This window comes from Octopus bimaculoides, chromosome 2 (genome assembly GCF_001194135.2).
Source record: "Octopus bimaculoides isolate UCB-OBI-ISO-001 chromosome 2, ASM119413v2, whole genome shotgun sequence".
Classification (NCBI taxonomy): Eukaryota; Metazoa; Mollusca; class Cephalopoda; order Octopoda; family Octopodidae; genus Octopus; species Octopus bimaculoides.
This window is the reverse complement of record NC_068982.1, coordinates 3,884,835-3,894,757: the sequence shown is the minus strand read 5'-3', so window position 1 is coordinate 3,894,757 and position 9,923 is coordinate 3,884,835. Positions and strand designations below refer to the sequence as shown.

General features: G+C 38.4%; 1 protein-coding gene across 5 annotated transcripts in view; it reads left to right on the top strand.

Moving 5' to 3' along the window:
- Positions 1–9,923, top strand: part of LOC106884241 (solute carrier family 35 member F5) — a 109,595-nt gene that overhangs the window by 62,673 nt on the left and 36,999 nt on the right. Inside the window, exon 2 of one of the 5 annotated variants that reach the window (XM_014935511.2) lies at positions 4,325–4,433. The exons of the other annotated variants lie outside the window; for them this stretch is intronic. The gene's annotated coding sequence lies outside the window, so the exon portion shown is untranslated. The remainder of the gene's footprint in view (positions 1–4,324; positions 4,434–9,923) is intronic. 5 annotated transcript variants of the gene reach the window in all.

Here is a 9,923-nt window from a genome sequence, read left to right as displayed (position 1 = left end):
CAACCCTCACCTTACTGGCAGCATCTCTGTACATGGCTCGCACAGCTCTCACTAACCATTCTTCTATCCCAAGTTTCCTCATTGACCACCAGATAAGGGATCGGGGGACCCTGTCAAAGGCTTTCTCCATGTCAACGAAAGCCAGGTACAGAGGTTTATCCTTAGCTAGGTATTTCTCCTGCAACTGTCTCACTAGAAATAAGGCATCAGTAGTGCTTTTACCTGGCACGAACCCAAACTGCATCTCATTTAAATTGATTCGCTCCCTAATTAGTTGGGCTATGACCCTCTCTGTAACTTTCATAACCTGATCTAACAGCTTATATATATATATACACACGTACATACACACACAAACACGCACACATATGTATAGACATATTTACAACTACAAAACCTCATGTTTACAATAACGTAATTTACTTTAATCTCAATGTATTATCTCTTAGTAAATTTATCTTCTTTTCCAACGATGATCTCTGTACTGTGTACGTTGTTGTAAAGGTGAATCACCTTTTGATACCAATTCAAAATTTCACTGAAATGTGGCAGGTTCAAATATGGACCATTGACTGCTCAATTTGCAAGCTTGTAATATATTATCCAACCTTGTTTTAATTCCAAGTGCATAGCTCCATCCATGGCCCAAGAGGAAAGTAGAAGAATACACAATTTGACAGAATAATCCAAATGCTAAAGGGTTAATGGAACTGTCCCAGCATGGCCACATGTCACTGGTTAAAACAACTGTATATATAATAGAAAAATGTAGAATTTTCTCTTTTCCTTTCCTTCTCTTTCCTTTTTTCACTCTTTAACTGCTTCCCCCACCCCCTTCAAATATCAACACACCTGTCTGCATATTCTTAACAACAGATCACCTGTACTACCCTTTGAATTCAATCTGATGTTTGGGAATGAGAAATTTGAAGAACCAGATATGAGGTACCAGTTATCATTATAACTGGAAATAACGCTTGCCCTTTGTCATCCAGTAAGTAAAACCATTGATGTCAGTACAGATTGGTAGATTAAAAATCACAATGGAATTGGTAGTTTGGTAGTTCTCCACTAAATTTGGCAACGAAACTGAGAAGGATTGTCATATGTAATATTTGTATTATTAAGACAAATAATGAAAGCACAATTAACTGTGTAGCATTGTTAGGATTAATTTGCAGTATGGCTGTAATGAACCAATGTGTTGGGTGAATCGCAACACATGCTCAGATGGAAAAGGCTTGGTAGTATTGTGAATGCAAGCATAACCAAAGTATAAGAGAAGATTCCATCTTTTCCAGGTCTCGTAATCTATTGCTTTGCTTCTTAAAGCTTAAAATATTGGTGAGCAGCAGTTGACTGCAAACAGGATGTTGTTATGGCGGAGGTCAGTGTTGCTAGAGAAACTATAATTATATAAAGTCAGAAAACAGCACAGGTCACATGACTTACGGAAACATTTTTTCCCACTCAGAGTTGCTGAAGCATGGAACAAACTCCCTGCATCAGTTGTTAGCTGCCGAGACATTGCATCCTTTAAGACCTCCATCCTTCCTGAAATTCGCCAACACTACACCTGATATCCTCCCCACCTCCATGCACATGCACACATGTATATCATGACTCGTACACTGCTCACTTTCCTGACTTTTGTACATAATTCTATGTACTGTACCTGCACCTTTGACGAGTTGTAGTGCACCTGAGCACTATACACAATAATTTCATTATTATTATTATTATTATTATTATTATAACTGCTTTAGTGAGGCAGTGGGTATGTGGCGTATCAACAATCCTGCATGGAAATGGTTTACACAATGTTTTTTAATGCTTGGGATAGTAATATCCTGTCTAATTCTTATATTTTAGTTTATTGTTAAACAAATCAAAAGCGTTTCACTTCTTCTCCCCATCCTCGGTGTCCCTCAAGGACATTTCTCGACATCTTTGCCACCCCCTCTTTCACTATTGCATTCTTTATCTCGCTTTTCTTTCTTTTACAAATGGGGATGTCCATGTATCTATGGCATAACACCTGTCCTTGCTCCTCTTCACCTTTAATCTCGCAACTGGCACAGACCCACCCCAGCTCATTACTACACTTCCCTCCCAACTGAGAGGATACTTGGTGGCTCTGTCAGGGCTGGTGCCACATAAAAAGCTCTGGTGTTGGTGCCACATAAAAAAGAACTGGTGCCATGTAATGAAGAACTGGTGGTGGTGTCATACAAAATGCACCCAGTACACTCTGTAAAGTGGTTGGCATTAGGAAGGGTATCCAGCTGTAGAAACAATGCCAGATCAGATAATGGAAGCTGGTATAGCTCCTGGTCTTGCCAGCTCCTATGCCCAACCCATACTGTCATGGAAAATGAATATTTAAATGATGATGATAATGAAGTGTATTACTGGTATTTAGAGGAATAAGAATGTTGATTCTAGAAGGATTTGATATAGAATCAGAGGTGGAAACGAAATGCTACATGAGCCAAAAAGACAATCTCTGTAGCTACTTAACCCTTTCATTACTGTATTTCTGTTGAGATGCTCTGTATTTCTTTCATTTATTTTACATATAACAAAAAATTTATTAAAATAACTTAGTTATCATTCAGCTAGTGTTTAGGAACATAAATTGTGACTAAGGTTTGGTGGAAGATTTTAATTCAAAACTTATGAAAACAAGACATTTGTACTCAGAGCCAGAACTGGTTTCAGGCAGGTTGGTATCAAAAGGGTTAAGAATTGTTTCTCTATTATATATTTTAAACCCTTTTGTAACCATATTTCTGTTGAGATGCTCTGTGTTTCTTGAATTTATTTTAAATATAACAAAGAATTTAGTAAAATAACTTAGTTATCATTCAGCTAGTGTTAGGAACATAAATTGTGACTAAGATTTGGTGAAAGATTTTAATTCAGAACTTATGTAAACAACACATTTGTACTACAAAGTCAGTCGGTTTCAGCTGGGTTGATAACGAAAGGGTTAACCTGCTATAAATAGCTGCTAAATCTTCCTCAAATTTCACCTTTTTAAAAAACAACATATGGGGCAATGTAATCCTAGATATGCAAAAACTGAAATGATCAGATGTGTTACATATTTGCTCAGAAATCTGCTCAATCTCGAGCTAAATAACAGCCGATACTGTAAGTTTTATATATATACCTGAGCGTTTACATTTTATGCCAAACGCAATCAATAAGTTTTCAAGTATAAAATTCAGCGATTACCATATTACCATGACGACGATCACCACCACCACCACCAGCAAACACTGTTGTTTTTTTGCTACATTTGAATAGGAGCAAGTTTTGATTAAGCCACTTGATATCCTCTCTCCCATCAATTCTGTATTCGTTGCTAAGGGATTTAACTTCTAATGGCTTAATCCATTTAGTTGTAGATGATAGCTTGTCAGGAAATATTCAGCAAATATTTCAAAGTCTATGCTAATAAGGTCTAATAAGATGGAAATATATCTAGAGTTGTCTTTCTTACTAGAATAAACAAACATTAGACATTTATTAAGATTGTCTTTTCCCCACTGCATAACTATTTCCACTTTGTTTTAATGCTGACTGCATTAATTACAGTAATACTTAAACTCTAGAAATTTAGATAGTTTTCTCAGCATGAAAGTTACACAGCCCCACTGAATAGCACAATGGTTGCAACATGCTCTGGCTGCCTCTGACTCCTGTGCAGGTGGCACGTAAAAAAACACCATTTGAGCATGACTGTTGCTAGTACCGCCGGACTGGTCCTCGTGCCGGTGGCACGTAAAAAGCACCCGCTACATTCTTGGAGTGGTTGGCATTAGGAAGGGCATCCAGCTGTAGAAACTCTGCCAGATCAGATTGGAGTCTGGTGTAGCCATCTGGTTCGCCAGTCCCCAGTCAAATCGTCCAACCCATGCCAGCATGGAAAGCGGACGTTAAATAATGAATGATGATCTGCAGTCATACACTATAATGTAATGCACAGTCTGGTTCCAGCCCAGAATGAAGTACATCTGTTGTGGTTTAGTTACTCATTAGTCCTGAGTGACAAGACTATGATCAGTCTTGTTTCAGTGTCAGGTTTACTCTGGCAGAGTCAGTTGATAGGAACAACATTCTAAAGATTGCTGCTAGCCTTCTTCCTTAGTATAATAATAGTCACGGTATCGGGGCATCGGCCAGACTATCAGATGTTGCTGTATGTCACTAACCACAATGCAATTTCCATTGTATTAGCTTTCGAATGATGCCACCCTGCTGGCTAGGCAAGCAAGCCAACATTCCCTGTTGATCTGAAGACTGTTTTCTGTTGCAGGGGTTACCAATTTACAGCTGAGGGCACCGGAGCATTGTAACACAAAGTGCTTTGCTCAAGGACACAAAGTACCACCGGGTCTGGAAATCGAACACATGATCTAGCAATTGTGAGTGCCACATCTTACCTATTAGGCTATATTCCTTCACATAATAATAATAATAATAATAATAATAATAATGAACTTATTGTATACAGTACTCAGTTGTAGTACAACTCATCAGAAAAAGTAGGCAAAAAGGGCATGAACAGTAAATAGAATAATGCACAGAAAGTGAACAGTTAACGAGTTGTTTTAGAAAAAAAAAAAGGGGGTGTGTGTGGCTGGCTATCAGGTGTACTTTTGGCAAATTTTGAGAAGCATGGAAGTGTTCAAGGGTGTAGTGTCCTGACAGATAACAACTGATGTGGGGTTTTTTTTTATTACATTCTTCAGCAAATGTTATCTTATTTCTTTTTGTTGCAATTCGAATAGAAAAGTTTTTATTATAAATTCATTAAAAGTGGCAACTTGATTGAAATGGATAAGTGCTGGACTAAATTAATGTCTTACTTTGTGACTCTATGAGTGAGAGAGAGAGAATTAGGCTGAAAGATTGGTCAATTAGTCAGTTTCATTGTTTTCACTTTGTTAATGGAGACAGTTTGGACACAACTATAGACCAAATGAAAGCTTGTCACTGCTCATTTCATCACTGTTTTAATATCCTGACAGCTGTTGCATAAGATAAGAGGGGATGGTTTCACTTCTGATGCCTTGTTTCAGTCATTTGACTGCGGCCATGCTGGAGCACCACCAGGACTTATTCTTTGTAAGCCTAGTACTTATTCTATTGGTCTCTTTTGCCGAACTTTTAAGTTATGGGGACGTAAACACACCAGCATCAGTTGTCAAATGATGTTGGTGGGGAAACAAACACAGACACACAAACACACACACGCACGCACACACGACGGGCTTCTTTCAGTTTCCGTCTACCAAATCCACTCACAGGGCTTTGGTTGGCCAAGACACTTGCCCATGGTGCTACAGTGGGGCTGAACCCGGAACCATGTGGTTGGTAAGCAAGCTACTTACCACACAGCCACTCCTGCGCCTATGTACAAAGAAAAAAGCTAAAATAAACAATATTCTGTGTGAAAGATTTTAAAATCTTTTAACGTATGCAAAACTATATTGAAATACATAGAAGAACATACTTATCATCATCATCATCATTTAACATCTATTTTCCATGCTGGCATGGGTTGGATGGTTTGACAGGAGCTGACCAGCTGGAGAACTGCATCAGGTTCCAGTTGGCATGGTTTCTGTGGTTGGATATACTTCATAATGCCTCTCACTTTACAGTGTGTAGTGGATGCTTTATATGTGGCACCAGCATGGGTGCTTTTGATGTGATCAACAACTGAAATTAATTTGACTGTATTGTGTGTGTGTGTGTGTGTGCTTGGACACTGTAATATGAATGTTTTTAGTTGTATGCAACTCTGTTGAAGAATCATAGTTCATTTGATCTGCTTGAAAGAACAGCCAAACCTCTCTCAAATCACACTCCACCATCTAAAAAAAGGACGTGTTAAATAAAGCAAATCTTCCTAAAATATTGGTATCAGAATTCTGCTTGATCAGGGCTAAACTTGGGTTAAACAACAACACTCAAAGCTTTGGGTCCTTGGCTGTTGTAATTCTTACCAATTCTAAGAGATTCTATGCTGGGAAAGAATAACAACAATTGATCTTATTTGGAAACAGGACCAACACAGAACCCTTTGATCTACATCTATTCAAACTTGTTTCACTCTTTAGACTGCAGCCATGCTGGGGCACCACCTTGAAGGTTTAGTCAAACAAATTAACTCCCATTACTTTTTTGTAAAGCCTGATACTCTTTGCCAAACCACTAAGTTAGAGAGACATAAACAAACCAACACTGGTTGTCAGGTGGTGGTAGGCCTCAAAGACACACACATACATGCAGAGGACTGACTTCTTTCAGTTTCCATCTACCAGATCCATTCAGAAAGCTTTGGTTGGCCTGAGGCTGTAGTAGAAGACACTTGCCCAAGGTGGCATGCAGTGGGACTGAACCTGGAACCATGTGGTTAGGAAGGAAGCTTCTTACTGTGCAGCCACCATGTGTGGGTTTTTTTTTTTTTTTTTTTTTTTTTTTTTTTTTTTTTTACTTTAATGCTAGAAAGATTTAATTTCTCCTGAAAATTATTTTCCTTTGTTTTTGATTTATCCAAAGATCTTATTACATTGCCTACCCACATGGTTTATTCTCACCATTCTTACACTCTTGGAAAGTCTTCTTACGGATCAGTTCAATGATAGTTTTGTCAGTGTGCCAAGCATCATCATCATCATCAGTTTGTTGTTGCAGTCAGGAAGATAGCTTAGTAAAGTAAAAAATAAAAATCTTCATTCATGCAAGGTTTTAATGGAAAATTTGCAATGGAAACTTGGAATAATATATATAAATATGAACAGCTGCCAATTATAATTGAGCTAGTTTAAATTTTCAGCAGCCAAACTATACTTCCAACTATTTTGAGATTGTTATTGATATTATATGTCTAAAAGTTTGGTGAAGAGTTGTTAATTAGCCCCAAGACTTCTCTGATCCAAAAGAGCTATGGTTTTCCCTTTTTTTTTTTATTATCTAATATATATGTTTGTGGGTTGTGATTGGCGAGAGTGATTTAGCTGCAGTTTCTAGCACAGTGCTTCTCAACCTTTTTAATATCCAGGCCAGATCCAAAAACCTGAATTTGTTTTTAGGGGCTGCAACAAAAAGAATGTAAAACATAAGTCAATTAAAGAAAAATTTATTATCTCTATATAAAACTTTATAATATATATATAGAGAGAGAGGGATGACTGTTGAGAACTACCCAAAGGATTTTTGAGGACTGCGTGTGGCCCTGGGAGCTGCAGTTGAAAACTGCTGTTCTAGCAGGTCAATGAGTTTCTTAAACGTTCCTTCATTATTAGTCCTCTTTGAATTATTTAATCTCCATTTGTCATCTGATAGCATCCAAAATACTTGTTTCTCTTCTCATAATCCTTAATCTAGCTCAGCTTCCAGATTCTGCATTAACCCATGAACATTTAAACCAGCCATATCACACCCAAATATTTTTTGTTTTATGTTAAAAATTACCAGATCTGGCCTCTCACACCTCCTTTACAATGTCCTTCTAATACTAAACAATCACACCATCAAAATCTCGAAGCTATGAGATGATTCAAGATTAATTGGAAACTATGTGAATAAATAAGCATCATGTTTGACAGAGCAATCTGAATGTTAAAGGGCTAAACGCTTCCTAGTGCATTCCTTTCAACAACTGCAGCCCTCTGCAATACCACATGCACTTCTTGCAGAGATTGATCAACATCTATTCAAACTGAACTCATCAATATATTTACTGGCCATGCCTCGGTCACGATGACAAAGATTCCAATTCATTCGATCAGTGGAAAGGCCTGCTTGTGAAATTAACATGCAAGTGGCTGAGCATTCCACAGACACATGTACCCCGAATGTAGTTCTCAGGGAGATTCAGCTTGACACAGAATGTGACAAAGCTGACCCCTTTGAATTGCAGGTACAACTCATTTTTACCAGTTGAGTGGACTGCAGCAACAGGAAATAAAGTGTCTTGTTCAAGGACAAAACGCACCACTGGGAATTGAACTCTCAGCCTTATGATTGTGAGCTGAATATCTTAACCATTAAGCCATGCGCCTTCATTAACTCATTAGTATAGAAGAGCCTCCGAAGGTCATAGGCACACAACCTCATTTCTTGGGTGATGTCTTGCAAACAACTCACACATGCAAGTGCTACCAGTTGAGAACTCCGCATACGGGAAGCCAGCAAGTGTATGGGGTCACCAGGAGAGAATGCGCGCCGTTTTAGAGCCTACCACTTGACAGCATCAATGCACACCGCCCCCCCCCCCTCACTGATATGAGGCCCCGCTTGCTAGATCAACTGGTTATTAAATAAAGCTCAATATTTCTCCAGCTGTCACTCATCATCTCTTTTTAACCAAATCCAGTGGCTAGCCTTCTCCACTGTATTGTGGTGGTATTTACCTTACGATGAGTTAGGCCTAACGATAACACATCTGCAGACTTCTTACATCAGTGGTTCTCACCCAGGGTCCATAGAAGGTTTGGTTGTTAAAAATTATGTCCCAAAAACTGTTCATATTTTTACAATACACAAAATATTTTAAATAATTCTTTTATATATGGCACAGGAGTGGCTGTGTGGTAAATAGATTGCTTCCCAACCACATGGTTCTGGGTTCAGTCCCACTGCATAGCACCTTGGGCAAGTGTTTTCTACTATAGCCTCAGACCGACCAAAGCCTCGTGAGTGGATTTGGTCGATGGAAATTGAAAGAAGCCTGTCGTGTGTATATATATATATATATATATATATATATATATAAATAAAATTTTTATGTATGTATGTATTTGTGTATCTGTGTTTGTTCCCCCATCATCACTTGACAACCTATGTTGGTGTGTTTACATCCCCGTAACTTTGCAGTTCGGCAATAGAACCTGATAGAATTAGTACTAGGCTTACAAAGAATAAGTCCTGGGGTCGAATTGTTCGACTAAAGGCAATGCTCCAGAATGGCCACTGTCAAATGACTGAAACAAGTAAAAGAATAAAAGAATTCCAAACTGTATTTAATTGCAAAAATCTAATAGGATTGTTTCCATATGGAACGGTTATGAGGTTCCACCTTAGTGAAAATAGGGATAAAAAAAAAAATGGTTGAGAAGTACTGCACTACATGAAAAAAGGGACGCTGTTTAGCCCCGTCACACTATGTTCCCATTATATTGGGAATAGCATTAGCGAAATCCCTACTGGATTGTCAGTAAAGTCATGACAAACAACATACGTATAAAAAGGTTGATAAAATCCTAAAAATAGACGACTGATTACATTGAAGCTTTGTAGTCAAGTGTGTTGTTTATGACTCATTGTTAATAGTGACTCTCGCTTGGCTGTTGTTTACTTTTGGTTTTAATAAAAAAAACAAACAAACTGATTTTGCAATGGTGCAAGTGTGTGACGAACTTGGTGCTTCATGTTGTAAACTAAGAAAGCCTAGTCTCTTTGCTGTTGAGAAAATTATTGAAGCACACAGGTGTGGCTGTGTGCTAAGAAGCTTGCTTCCTGACCACATGGTTCCAGGTTCAGTCCCACTGTGTGGCATCTTGGGCAAGTGTCTTCTGTTATAACTCCGGGCCAACTGAAGTTTTGTAATTGAATTTGGTAGGCGGAAGTTACTGCCGTGTTTACATGTGTGTGTGTAAGTGCTTGTGCTTCCTAACAGTATGTGTGTGTGTGTGTGTGTGTGTGTGTGTGTGTGTAATATTATATATATATGTATAATGTAACCTCGTGGGCATCGGTACCATTTTCCTCTTTCTCCGTTCTTCCATTCTCCGAACTTTCCATCTTTCCGACGAAGGGCTACGCCCAAAACGTCATACACTCTCTCTTTCCTTTCCTGAGCGTCCAATAATACTATCCATATCACGTCCTCACTTTGTTGTTTT